At 38.7% G+C, this 15,175-nt stretch overlaps 1 protein-coding gene across 3 annotated transcripts in view; it reads left to right on the forward strand.

Moving 5' to 3' along the window:
- Positions 1-9,619: 9,619 nt before the first annotated feature.
- Positions 9,620-15,175, forward strand: part of fgfr1a (fibroblast growth factor receptor 1a) — a 35,132-nt gene continuing 29,576 nt past the window's right edge. For all 3 annotated transcript variants that reach the window (XM_043247131.1, XM_043247132.1, XM_043247133.1), the window contains exon 1: positions 9,620-10,258. The gene's annotated coding sequence lies outside the window, so the exon portion shown is untranslated. The remainder of the gene's footprint in view (positions 10,259-15,175) is intronic.

Raw genomic sequence — 15,175 nt, forward strand, 5'->3', positions numbered from 1 at the left:
TAACCCCCATATTATGTTCTCTATCCCTCTTTTGTATCCTGAAGATTTTATCTTTTAAAATACAGTTGAGGTCAAAAGTTTACACCCCCCCTTTCAGTATCTGCAAAATGTTAATTTTTCTACCACAATAACAGGGATCATACAAAATAGTATTAGTACTGACCTGAATAAGATATTTTACATAAAAGATGTTTACATGTAGCCCACAACAAAAAATGTGTGTGTGTGTATGTGTGTATATATATATATATATATATATATATATATATATATATATATATATATATATATATATATATATATATAATTTTTTCTTTCTTTAATTTCCCTGTTCAAAAGTTTACATACCCTTAAATTCTGTGGTGTTACCTTAGTACTTGTTAATGAGTACAAATACTTTTTGTTGTATTTGAAGCCTTTCCAACAATCACTATGATTTTGAAATCAATCTTTTCAAGACTTCAAACACTGATGCTCAGTGATAATTATTCATTATTATTTCTGTTGTCTTTGAAATATGATTACTGCCAAATGTACTTTAAAAATGTATGGTAAGCTAAAGTATACTTTAATATAATTTCTGTTGAAAATTCTGTCATGTATTGAATTGTATTTACAATTACGCAATTCTAATTTAGAACTTTCAAAATTGAATAGCACAGTTTAAATATTTTACATTTAAATATTTTTGTGTTTTACATGTGCTTTAGTATGATAGTCGAACACGTCAATACAAGTATACTTTAAAAAAATGACTAGATGTAATGAAAACAATGATTTAAAATGTACTTTAAAGTAGTGACCCTATTACACTTAAGTGAGCTTTTCAGCTTTTGAGTATTATGACCATAAGATATTTTTTTAAATAGACTTTTAATATTTCAAATAAATATTCAGTACAGTTAAGTTCATGCTTTAAAGCCCCCATGTTTGTGTTCCACAGAATATGGGAGTAGACTAACATGAAGGTGAGCAGTTAACAAATACAAAAGTCTTTAAATATATAAGTATGTTTTTGAGGTTTATTTCACCCCAAAATGAAAATTCTGTCATTAATTACTCACCATTGTGTCGTTCCGAGGCCTTCGTTCATCTTAGGAAAACTAATGAAGATATTCATGGAGCTTCAGATAGCTCTCTGATTTCATCAAAAATATCTTAATTTGTGTTCCAAAGATGAACGAAGGTCTTACGGGTTTGGAACGGCAGAATTTTCATTTTGGGGTGAACTAACCCTTTAAAAGGGTCTTGGTGTTCAGGAAAAGGTGAGTGATACCGTGGGAGCAGTTAGAGACTAAAAGCTGAGTATGAAAATCGGTATGCAAAGATAATCCCACGGTCCCATTGTTCAGAGAGGGATCTTCTCCCTCTTAGCTCCGGCTCATGACACTGTGTGGTTTTCTCTTTTTTCATCTCTACGGATGAGAGGGTTCTGTCTTTACTGGTGCCTGCAGAATTTCCTTATGCTGATAAAGGAGGGAGTGGGCATATAGGCATGGAGGACGGAGTCTTTGTGAAGCAAAGCAGAAGTCAACAGCCTGTGTTTTAAAGGGAAATAGTCCTATGGGTGTTTAGTCGCAGGTGTTTGTCACTGAAAAGACAAAGACATCTGTCTTATTTGTCCTATGCAAAAATGTGTGACTGTCGTACGACCAAGATTATGCGAGTGGGTGAGAGCTGTTGCTATTACGTTGCGTTTCTAACACTACCAGGATATGCAGAGGTCCCAGTGAACGGTCAATCATTAAACGTCTCAGCAGAGTTTATATAAACCTCCAATAACACAAAGGCTTCTTTTTTATTGCGGCTTTATGGGGGCTTGTGACTTGTGTGTGTGCGCTCTTCAAAGTTCCTTCTTGGGAGTTACAGCTCATTTCCCAGCAGTCTGTTCACCTACATGCCACAGACACACACACACACACACACACACACACACACACACTGGACGGCCCTTTTTCCAGACCTCCACGCTACCTCTGTTCCGAAACCCGTTCCGAAGCCCTAGTTAGACAGCATTTTGAGTGCTGCTTTGTGTGTTTTATTCCATTACAGTACTTCATGGACCGTTGTGCAGCCTTAGTTTTCTCAACATCTCATTTTTAAGTTAAAAGAAGTTCAGCTGCCCTGTATTCTTTTCTACTTTGCTGCACCTTGCATATAAAACCAATAGCACATTCTATGTGATTTTGCTAAATGTTAAGGCAATAATGTATGGTTCCAATGTGGAGAATGCAATTCCTGAATGCACTGCAACAAGTTCTGTAAAAAAAAAAAAAAAAAACAATATGGTGGATAAGTAAATTCTAAATAAACATTATTATACATATAAATATACATATTTAATACCTAAAATACTTCCAATTTAAAAAAATTCTATGCAATTTTACATTTCTTGTGAGTTATAGGGTGATATTGATATATTTATATAATTAATTTTAATTAGTGTGTTGTATAATATTGTAATTTTAGCTATTGTAGTAGAAAATGTACAATTTCACACTCACGTTCAATTTCAGATATGACTGTGGTGTATGACTGCTCCTGGAAAGCCACTGACCTAAAGAATTGAGCTCTAACACTAATTAAACACACCTGAAATATCTAATCAAGAGCTGCGTCCAAAATCCAAAACATTTAGTTGGCCTTACCCTTACAATTAAATATGGCTAATATGAATGAAATTTGGGTATACTGCATACACACTGTCACATGACCTACCAACGTCAGTTGTGTCACTTCACAGCTGCTCCTATAACTTGGGATGGTAAGTCTCCTTTTAATTGTCATCCTGCTGCAAGTAGTCAGTATTTTCACCTACGTTTTTGGGGAATGTAAATTTGGATGCACTACTCTTTTGGTTTTTCAGGGCCTCCAGAGCCTCTAGTAGAACTTTCTGGCCGGTGCGTTGGAGCTAAACCCAGTAGGACATCATTCCTCCAGGAGAAGGTCCTGACAACAGTCGTTGTGCTCTAAATTAAACACATCTGAACCAGCTAATCAAGGTCTTTAAGATCACTACAAACTTCCATTTTTACTCAGAAGTTGGACATTTTTGAGTTTTTACTTGGAGATAAACTTTGCAGGAGCAAGATTAAACACTACTGATTTAAAGGCAGCTACTTATAGACAATACACAGTAGGTTGTCCAGTTAGGTTTTGGAACATATCTGTTGTCTCTATGGTTCCTCCTCCTGCTAGTCTAAGGCTCTGTGTACACAAGTCATCCAGAAATTTCCAGATATACAGTGCCAGTTTATTGTATCTGACAGAAGCCCCATACTTTAAGCCCCCGCATATGCAATGTTACATCATTGTGTAGCCATTAAAATGTCAACCCTCCCCTAAACCTCAGTGTCTCAGGAGAGAGCAATTAAACTGAGGTGATTCTGACCAAAGAACTATTGCTGCATTTGCACTGAGGTTAAAAGTTTTAGCCTCACTGTGCCTCTAAATCAAACCCATGGTGTTATACAGTGTTATACACAAACTCTGAATCATTGAGTTCAAAGACCAGTGTATTGGGATGACATTATCAGCAATCTTGAACATATTGCACATTTAACAGCCACATTTGTACCGCACAGATGATGAACAGGCTTGCATGATTCACCCACATACTGCACTTACAGTATATGCATTGTGTATTTCATACAGTTAATCGGACAGCCCTTGTGTGAAGGTTTTGCTTAAGCACTGAGCTGCAAATGTGTCCCACGTGCTTCCACAGAATTAAACACATGTCGTATGGTGAGGATGTTCTGAGGATCTGAGGAATGTCTGTGGGCCATTTGAATCGCCTTGTGGTTGTTGGCCATGGTTATTGTCATGATCCAATGCAGCTGGAAGCTGTACGTGCTGCCGCACGGTCACTGTATTTAGATTAAGATGTTCTAATGGTGTTGGCTAAGGAACGCATCACTTTCCCTATTCAGACATAATGTGGAGTCATTAAATCATTAAACTTTGCATTTAAATTTAACCTTGTTAGAAGATAAAAAAAATCTATAGATTTGCATTAAAAAAGAGACCCAGTCCATAACGTATTACAGAGACATGGGGGTATTCAGCACACATTGAACCAGATTTACTAAACAGGGCAAAGAGCGTAATTCCAAAACAGTGCATGTTTGAGTGGAAATATCAATGCGCAAACTAAAGAACACAAATGTAACATCTCATTTACATAATGACCGATGCAGTCTACCAAATGAACACAAGGATATGTTTGGAATTAAATAATGTGTTCTCCTGGGATTCCCAATAAATCAATAGATTTGGAAAACATCGTACCACATACTCTCTGCGGTGCCTCTGTTACTCCACCCCAAAATTTAAATTTTGTCGTTATTCACTTACCCCCATGTTGTTCCAAACCGGTAAAACCTTTGTTTGTCTTTGGAACAAAATTTAAGATATCTTGGATGTAAATCTGAGGCTTTTTGATTGTCCCATTGACTGCCAAGTAATGAACACTGTCGAAGCCTAGAAAACTATCAAAGACAGAATAGTCCATCTGCCATCAGTGGTTCAATCTTTACATAAAGAAGCGACAAGAACAAAGGTACTTTTTGCAGACAAAGAAAATGGCATCACGGTAGAGCCATTTTGGAGAATATCAGCTGGAAGCGAACTGGGTACTCTGTTCTTTGTCCATCGCAACACAAGGATACGCTGTTTCATTCAAACCAAAGCTTAAATACACACAGTAAACATATCCTTGTGTTGCGATGGACACAGAACAGCATACGCTATTTGCTTCCAGCGGATACTCTCCAACAGTGACATGGAGAGACACAGAGTAAACAAATTGGTGAATTCATTTTCTTTGCTTGCTAAAAAGTATTTTTGTCCATTCATAAAATACAGATTGAACCACTGATTGCAGATGGACTATTCTGAGAAAGTCTTTCGTACTTTTCTTGGGCCTTGAAGGTTTTCTTTACGTGGCAGTCAATGAGACAGTCACACAGTGGAGGTAAGTGATTAATGGCAAAATATTCAATTAAATCATTTCAATTAATTTTCATTTAACTAATGGTTCAATTACCAGTAATTTAATGAGCGTGAACACTTGTCATATGTAGTTACTCAGGGATGCTGAAGCCTATCCCATTGTCCCTGGTGTCGGTTGGGAAACACCCTGGACAGATGGCCAGTCCATCATAGAGCTAAAACTCACACCTATGGACAATTTATTGTCTGCAATCGGCCAGTCTAGAAGATCTAATTTAATTAAGGTAACATGCTAACCCTCTTCATGACTTTGTAAATCTCTTTGATTAAAAAGCACCGGCTATTTTCACAGGGAAAAGAGGTAAGGTGAGAACAGACAAGCTTTTCCTTTTAAATGGATTGTCTGGTGCTTATGATCAATATTCCCAATTGATTTTAGTCAAACAGCTGTGTAGCTACAATGCATTCAAAGGTTCAAAAATATGAACAATAAATCCATTGAACGAAGATTACCTTCGTACATAACAAGAATTTACACTACAAAGAGCCGTGAAAAACACAAAGGGATCGCACTGTTCTTTAAAGCATGTTTACTTCAGAGAGGGGATTTGCATTCAAACACAGCATCTCTTATTGACAGTCAAGATGATTTGCAGATTCTATTGAAGAAATGCCAGCATCATTTTGCAGGCAAATGTTGAACACACATGCCTTATCCAAAGATGAAGCTCCAGTGAGTCCACTTTGAGCATCAAAGGCACATATGGGGATACCAGAAATATACTACAGATATGCAAACTAGATGATTGTAATATTACTTCCAGATATACATTCGGTCTTCTGACAAAGGTTGTGCAGTTACAACCGTTCAGAGCTACTTGGTTTTGCCCAGTTAAAAACTTTCGATCTTTTATAACTTTAATCTTTCTGGAGACAAAATGCTGTAATGCTGTGTGGCTGCTTACTAAGCCAAGTCTTATCTACCCAAAAGTTATAAGTCTGCATAATATGATTCTGAACTATATTTCTGTCATGACTCATGACCTGCTACTGCCAATGCATCCAAATAGATATAACACACTTGAAACAATCCCTGCATATACGCCATATATGTTGCTGAAAAGGACATTATTTAATGTATTTGGTGTAATGCGATGGGTTTATGCACATTATTTTCCACATACTGTACATTATCGGTTCTCCTCTAAGCCACGCCTTTCTGATAAGGGTCGATTTGTACAAAGCTCATTATTTAAAAAAAACGAGGTGTGCTCTGATTGGCCAGCTATCCAGTGCATTGTGATTGGAAGAATACCTCAAGCGCCTGATGGAAATGTCACGCCCCTTCCCATAACATGATGCTGAAAACAACATTAAAAAAATAAAAACCATTACAAATGAGACATTTCTTGCATCCGTTGGGGACATAATTACTGATTATAATGACTTAGCACTGTCTTTTTACACTGTCTTTTAAACATAACACCATGTCTGTATTTGTGATCGGAGAAACTACAAACAACAACAGCACTACAATGCTCAAAACTCACGTTTCAATAGTAAGTTATTTTAAGGTTGTGAGTCAGAAGCGCCAAACTGTCCATGCAAAGTTGGAATCGCTCCACTTTTTAGTCTCTGCACAGAGAACATGGTGCCGGTGGCAGCAAAAACACTACAGCAAGAATAATAGTTCCACCTTATTTCTTTGCGTAAACATTTGAGTGGTACAAGTGGTAAAGAAATGGGGGCGTGTTTAAACAAGCTGTTTCAGGGGGGAGTGGACAAGTTTTTTAAAGAATATTTCTTTAGTTTTGAGACTTTAGTCTTTGAAATACTTATCTTTGAAATAACACCTGTAGAAAAACACTCCAAAGACTATTCGAAAAGTTGAAAGTGCATCATATACGACCACTTTAAGATTGTTTTTAGTGAACAGATCTATGTTGCATGGCACATGAATGAGAAGAATAATGGTGCACACCAGCAGCGAAGTGAATATTCGCATCATGCTATCATGCTGTCAGTAAGCTCTTTGCCTCATATGAATTTTCTGCACAGGTTGAACTTTTTTAACTCACACGGAAGACATGATTGAGGTTTATCGCACATTCATGGATATTGTGTCACTCAGTTCGCACCATTCACTTGGACAGGTGTGAATTTCCGTCTATTTGCATCTGTGCATTGACTGTGTATGATGAATAATTATATTAAACCATGAATAATGAAATCCTCTTTTGGTGTGCAGACACCTTGAGGCAGCAGTGATTTTGGTTGTAGACTGTGTACTTTTGATACAACTCAGCAAAGTTTCAATTACTCTTTTGGTGCGCTTTCTCACAAAAAGTTCCTGAACAATCACATATTACATGAGTGGGTGACAAGTAGGCAGACTGTGGTCCAAAACATGTTCAGGACATATGAGCACTACACTTGCAGTCTGGATCTCATGCGTTTCAGACTATGTCTGATCAACAAATGTTTTTGACCTTATATTAAGCATAGTTAGACACCAAAATCCAAGTCATAAAAATTGTGTTACTGACCCAAAAAGTGCAACGGTGAACAGAAAGTAAAACGGGAAGCAATCAAACTAAGATTACGATCAAGCAATTGTACCAAATATGAAAGTACATCTGGTGAAAATCTTCTGCTCACTCCAACTGCTAGCATAGTTCTCCTCACCAAGGTGCATGATTAAAGATATTGTTCGGACCCAAAAACTGTGCTTTTGACCACATGTTCATCTTTCAGTCTGCGTCTGTCTGCGCCCTCCCCCACGTTTTTCTGCAGTCTATCCCTCATTAGTCTCACTGAGGTCGGTTCACACCTCATTGCCACCTCCATTCATTGCTGTATTTGGTGATAAGCCCCCTTTAGTAGGTCAATGGGACCCTTTCAGATTCAGCTGCCTGCTTGCTTGCCAACAGAACAAGAGGGGGACTAACAGACAATTAGTTAGATTTATTCCTAGGCTTTGCCATTGTGCAAAACAAGCTGAGAGGAACACTTCCTCATTTCAGAGAATGTATCTTTGGGTCTTACCAGCATCTGGTCTCATAAGTGGAGTTAGGGATGACTAAACCATTTGATGGTCTAATGGGCAGTAGGGGTATATAGTCATTTCTCTGTCACTGCTAAAATAATAATGTTAAAGTAACTGATGTTTCAATAAAATGTGTCAAAAGAAAAGAAAGGATAGGGAAACATTAGGCCCTTTTGGGACATGAGTGGTGTGTCACCCATTGCGGAGGCGTCTGCTGTCTCCTTCTTGGACTTTGCTGTTGTTTAGAGAGCAAATTGGGTCAATAAAGGTTTTAGTAGAGAGAAAATTGTCACCTCAAGCTCTAGGAAACCTTACGGCTGTGAACAGAACACAGCCAAACAAATAAACAATGTTCAAACTGGAATTTCAGAGGAAACCGTTCGGTAGTTTCTCAGAATGAAATACTGTAATGTTGTTGTTTTTCACTTTTTAAGATGTTCACTTTCAATTTAATCGCATTAACATAGCTTGACAAATGTGTCTCTGCTACACAGGTCCATTGCAAAAAAATTCGCAGGACCAACATTTTAATGGCTTTCCTGAGCTCTAGGCACTAACGTCGAGGACATTAGTGGGGCCACCTTCGTTACAGAGCCAGGACAATGGCCCCCAACAATGGCCGCGCTGCTTCTTAAGCAGATCCTTCAAGGATCCACGGATGTTTTCTGTGCCTCCAAACTAATTGGAGTTTAAATAAAACAGGAGATGTTATCTGGAGTTCGACCGGACCTTTTCCTGCTGTTGAGATAATACATTTGCAAGCTCTTAACTCTGTCGTGGTCATCTTTACTGTGCAAACACAAACCGTGTCAGGGGTGTGTGGACATTGTTGTCACAAACACAAAGAATGGACGGAACAGCTTTATCCACAGAGGATAAAGAAACAGGACTTATCGGTCATATGTATCTAACAATGTCTTTTAAGCATGGGTAGTTCATGCATAATGTCGACATTATTATTATTATTATTATTATTTACCTGGCTTAACCAGTGTGTATCTTTCTGGACTCAGTTGTTTAAATATTGTGGTCCTGGACCATAAAATCAGTCATAAGTCTCATAGGTATATTTGCTGCAGCAGCTAAACATTATATGAGTCAAAATTAGCTAATTTTATTTTTTGCCAAAATCATTAGAAAATTAAGTTCCATGTTCCATGAATATATATTTAGTAAATTTCCTACTATAAAAATATTAAGACTTATTTTTTAATTAGTAACATGCCTAGCTAACGACTTAATTTGGACACCTTTAAAAGTGATTTTCCGTATTTTTTATACTTGTTTTTTTTGCTCTCTCAGATTACAGATTTTCAAGTTCTGTCTCAGCCAAACATAGTCCTATCTAATACAACGTAACCTAACCATACACCAATGAAAAGCTCATTTATTCAGTTTAAATCTCAAATTCTTCAGATTATGTGGTCCAGGGTCACATAAAAATACAATATAATATAGTGCTTTTGCAGCTGTATTTAAAAAGTACAATGTCATTGTTTTTCTATGATCAAGGGTTTTTATAGGATTTTTTAAGAGGGCCTCGGTGTGACAAAAACTACAATCCCAGGATGCAGCGCGCGCGCTGTTTGGTAGTCCTGAGGTGTTAGTGATGGAGGGGGAGTCAGGTCTTTCTGCTCACGCTCCTCCATCCATGAGTGCGGAATCTCGCTGTATCCTCTGAAGTGCTGGGGGAGGCCGACGACACGGACTATCTTCAGACCAGCAGAAAGAGACGGAAAACAAACTTAGTTTCCGGAGGCTCGAAACATTTATACAGAGGATCGCGAGTCGCGTTTGAAGGTTTTGATTCGTTTAGACTTTGAGAGGACTGCCGACCGAAGTAGGGACTGGGGTAAAAGTTTTTTTCCCCCCTCTACCTTCTTTCCGCACGAGTGCGAACAAAAACAGCACGGGTGGGATTTTCGGAAGGAAAAACAGCCGAACTCGGTCGGAAATCACTTCGTTGGGTCCGTAAGTGAGTCTTAAACGGTATGTTACTTAACCAGATCATCTTGAGGCGATCTTGAGGAAGAGCACGCGACTCTGCTGAGTACACACACACACACATATACACACAAACACATACATATTCACGTATTTCAAACGATTCTCGGACGAGTCTGGAGAAAAACCGAGTGATTTATTGGAAAACTACGACAGAGGAAGAAATGCGGAGTTGCGTCCAGTGACTGTTTGATGAACTTGTGAATCTGATCCGGGATCGACTCTTTTCAGAGGATTTGTTCCAGAAAGTAAAAGGTGAGTAACGCCTGTGAATGGACTCCGGCATGTCCGCCTGTAATAAAATACAAATGCTTTGGTGTTTTATGGAATTTGAAGTAGGCTACTACTAAGCTAGTGTTTTTATGAAACGCTTGCACAGTATAAAAACACGCTTTTTAGGAAAGCTTAGCGTTAGGTGACAGTTGCATTAAGTTTCCAGAAACGCGTAATAGCCTATTTATGATATTTAATCTTTTTTTACGTGTCCACGCGTGCCTTTTGAATATTTTTTTTTAATTTGTTGTATTTGTCTCTCAAACAAAATAGGTTAATGCATTAATAAATCGCATGCACTTCTTGTTGAGGTTAACGTTAAATGCACGGAAAGTTATTTTTACTGGGTGTGTTTAGGCTGGTCGTTGCATTTGTCTCTTATTGAGGCAGACTAGCCTTTTCTGCACGGTTTTCTGTACGATTTCGTTAGCTTTTATCATCAGATGGCTCCGTGTCTTATCTGTCGCGAGATCGAGTTGATGCGCGTGCCTGTACTGTCACGCGCGCTCTCGAAGACCATCATATTTGAAGCAAGCCATCAGTACAGTAGCTTAAGACATTATAGATACAGGTAAACCTTTCCCGTTTCACTTAGTGGCTTCTGTGGATAAGGGTTTATTCAGTTAATGCATTTTCTTAGGATTTTTTTTGTGTGCTGTTTGTATTATTTTCTTTATTTGTAATTATTGTTATTGTGTACATGCACTATAGGCCGCCCATCTTGAGGTTTTGAAGATTCCCTTTGCCAAAATAAATGCCTGAAGTTATCTTGATGTGCGAGGCAGGTTTGTTCTTGCAGTTGTTTATCTTCCCACAGCAAAGGACAAACAACACAACTGCGCTCCGGCGTGAGTTTGGATGGCGCTGGGGCAGAAGGGTAATTCATAAACGTAAAAACCATCGTAAAAAGACGTGAGACGCATTACATTTTGGAAGCGTTTCAGTATTTTAAATGACAGAAAAAGACTCGAGCTGAAAGACATTTATGTCATTGTTTGGGCAGCTAAAGATATGTGCCATTCACAGGGATTAATATGTAGTTATTATATCGTATTGAGTTTGTGTGTACATATCATCCATCATTCAACATGTATATTCAACAATGTATGTATGTGTGTGTATATATATGTATATGCACAATCTGGAATGTTGAATGATGCATATGTATACACACACACTTATATATATATATATATATATATATATAAGTGTGTGTGTGTATACATATATGTATCATCCAGTATACTTCGTATACATTCATACTCTTATGCATACATGTATTTGTACATGGCAAAGTAACTCCGTATCCACCTCACAGTATCACTCCCTCTTTTCTTCCTCATCACTCACTAGATAATTTCAGAGTACTGAAAAGTAACCCCCCTCTTCATTTTGGGACTGTGCAGTGCAGCCTAGGACCTTCTGATCATTGCCGTACTCTTCTATTCACATGCACGCATACTACCGGCAACCTCTCTTTCTGTTCACCCTTTAAAAACTCTCTCTGCTCTTAATTGATCGTTGTCATTTCAAAGAAACAGACATTCACAGATAGTTTCCACCTTTTCACCGGTGTGAAGAAACGCGATGGAGGCGCGGAGAACGGCGACATGCCGGCTGGCGACTGCATGCGCAGACTTGTTGCAAGGCGGCGCAGAAATGCGAGTCTATTAGATATGAACGCATTTAGGCAGTCTGTTCGAGAATGTTTGCCGAAAATGGGTTTGCTAAAGAAGACTCCTACTGTAGCTCAAGCAGAGTTGCCCTTTTGTTAAGATGTGTTTCTGTAGTTTCGGTCGAATCCATAAAGCTCCTGGTTGTCGATGTTTTCATAATAACGTCAGGTAGAGCCGTTTCTTAGTTTCAGTCAGTCTCTGAAACACTAAAGAACTGTAACTGACCCTGTGAAAATGTAGTTGTTTAAGACCATAATTACATCAATTACTTAAATTAGAGGGGAAATCATTATGTGTGCTTGTCCCTTAGGATCTGACCAGTGGTTTTACTGTTAGCTGCTCCAGACAGGTCATCGGTTCGTCTGGTTTCGGTGAAGTTAGAGTACATTGCAAAGCGTCAGTGGTCCTTCCATAAAGGGACATGGCCCCGACAGTTTGAGTTTCATTACTAAAGTCGGTAAACTTGTTTATGTGTGTTTGAGTGACGGCGCAGTGGTTTGTGTCAGTTTGTGCGTTGCATACGGTCGCAAACACCCACTTTGGTTTGTTGTGGTGATCTCGTAGCGGCCGCTTTATAGCGAAATGCTCCGCTGTTTGAAAATGAAAGGAAGCGAGCGGATGAAGGAGAAAAGACGTGCTTTGCCGTGGGTGTTCTTCCGGTGGAAGTTTGTGTTGAGAGTTTGGAGAGAAGAGGAATTCTCTGCCCTCTAATTTACTGGGCTGGCAGGGCTGGGTTGGCACAGTAAACTATCGCCCAGCACTTTTAAAAAGAAAGTTATTACAAAACTGTCTGGAGTCTCTCAAAATGGAGAAGGTCTGTTTACATCCACACACATCTGCAGCAAAACAAAATGGCCTTAGCTGCCTGAAATCAGATTTTTGGGGTATGAAAGGACACTAGGGTGTCCAAAAACTATATTCGAATTTTCTACTTAAATTTGATCAAATTTGAAATTATATTCAAATTATATTTAGTTGGGAGGGGCTTTTGGCTTCTCTTTTGGTGCCGCAAGAGGGAGCATCGTGCAAAATATTATGCTTGTTTCTTCAAAGTGTATTGCCGTGAACAACATCATCTCCACATCGACACCTTCGTTTTCTGCACTATTTCGAATGAACAAGGATAACAAAAATAACAAAAGCATTAAAATGCAACATCGCCGCGTTTCGTTAAGGCGCCTACCTAAAATTCGATCGCGACTTTTTGAATCGTTCAAAATTCGATTTATTTTTCAACGGCCCTAGAAGACACTAGATTCGGTTTTCGGTTGGGGGTTCGTCCGGAGTGTCGGTTTTTCAAGAGGACCCAGCCAGAGTCCGAGAGTTTAGAGTACAATTATAGATTTGGCAGAGAACAGATAAAGAAGCAGGAAAGAGTTTTGTCGGTAAAGTTCACCCGCCTGGCCCTAATAGCCTCCCCATGGAGTGGCAGTCTCTTGGTTTAGTGGGCCGGCTATTGCTCTGGCTCCCACCGGGGCTGGAATGAGTGAGGTCAGGCGTCCCGTCTCCGACACAAACCAATGCTGTTCTCTGGAATGTTCCGCTCCAGTAGTAGGCAGCGGTAATGAGCTGGGCCTGCTGTACGCTCTCGCCATGTTCCCCTCCGATGATCAGAGGGAGAGAAAAACACGCTGGGGTTTATTAATTAGGGTACTAACTTCTCTTTCCACTCGACTTGGTCTTTCATTTTATTCCGTGCGCTCTCTCAGTCGTTCGCCAGCGCCTCCTTTTCCTTATCCCTTTCAAAGTGGAAAGAATTTATATATAATCAACTGAACGTTCTGCTGTTTGTTTTACTTAGAAATAGTTCACGTAAACAAAGGAGGTTTTTGTCGTTTAAAAAATGTTTAAACATTTGCATCAGCGTAACCTTAGCCAAGTAATTTGATCATAAACTAATCCTTCTGCCTGGCGTTTTTTCCCCTTCCAGAATTAATTAAATGCGTTAAGAGTTGAAAGTAGTTTAGCGTACATTAGTCTTTCCAGCCCAGTTACTGTAACTTGACCTGTTGAATCATTATGAGGCTAGAATAAAAAAAAACAAGATGTTAAAGCGATTAAATGAGGACAGGTTTGCCAACACTTATGCTTTTTGTATTAGAGGGGATAAGAAATTATGTGATGAAGATGTCACAGATTCAAATGAACAAATGACCAATTCTGCTTTTCGATTCAGATTCTTTTCTGATTCGATTTGATTCTTTTCCAGTTTCAATTCCTGTGTGATTAAATGAAGTCAAATATTTAGATCTCAAACACGTCTATTCCGTGTCTCTCTTTCTAGAACATTTAATTGAAGTTGAGTAGCTTGAACATAAAAACTGGACTAATTTAATGTTCCGTTTACATGAATTATTTTGCTGCACAACTTTTGCTAGGGTTATGCCTCTGGATTACACTACTTTGGCATTTTTAGCCATTTTTGGCCCACATTCGCTGTAGATTCCCCATTCGACTGCTCCAAGGACGTAATGATCTACCTTTACGTATCTGGTTGTACTTCCATGAATGATCATGTGACATGCGTTTTCGGTTGCATAGAGTAGATTGTTGAAATGCAAAGAAAAGTTCGGTGTACACAAAGATCGTTTTTATTTTCAAATGTAAACAGGGCCCAAGAGCTGTTTGAGTACAAAATAGAGCTGCATGATTTTGGATTTTTTTTTTTTATTTAATTAAATTTTTTAGATGAATAGAGATTAGACATCTAAACAAAATCACATGTATGAATGATTACAGTGATTCTACATTAATCCGTTTCATTACTAGATGAATCAGCGTTTTTCTTTCAAGTGATTCTCTCAGATACGTTTTTAACAGTCCCTTTTACAATGTAATCGGTAAATAGTTATTTTAAGTGTCAGAAGGTGATCTACTCTATTTGAACCACATTTAACTTCGAGAAATAAACTTTTACCCGAGTGCTTCTGCGATTATTTGAATGCTTGTAACAGACGTGATGACAACCGTGTCATATACATGACAGATACTCTCTTTAAGTCGGCGGCAGCACAAACCCAGATTTGAATGATCGTACACTGCAGGGACGAACCGAGAGTGACTTGCTGCTTTTCCGTCCGGTGTATGTTTGTGGCTTGGGGATGATTATTGGTATTCTGTAGGTGTCTTTTGCAGCGGCTGGCAGTGGATTAGAGTTGGCACATTATTAGTCCGTCATCCATGTCTGACCATTCCCTCGTCTCTCTATTCGTCTGTTCTTCTG

Source organism: Puntigrus tetrazona, chromosome 8, assembly GCF_018831695.1.
Source record: "Puntigrus tetrazona isolate hp1 chromosome 8, ASM1883169v1, whole genome shotgun sequence".
Classification (NCBI taxonomy): Eukaryota; Metazoa; Chordata; class Actinopteri; order Cypriniformes; family Cyprinidae; genus Puntigrus; species Puntigrus tetrazona.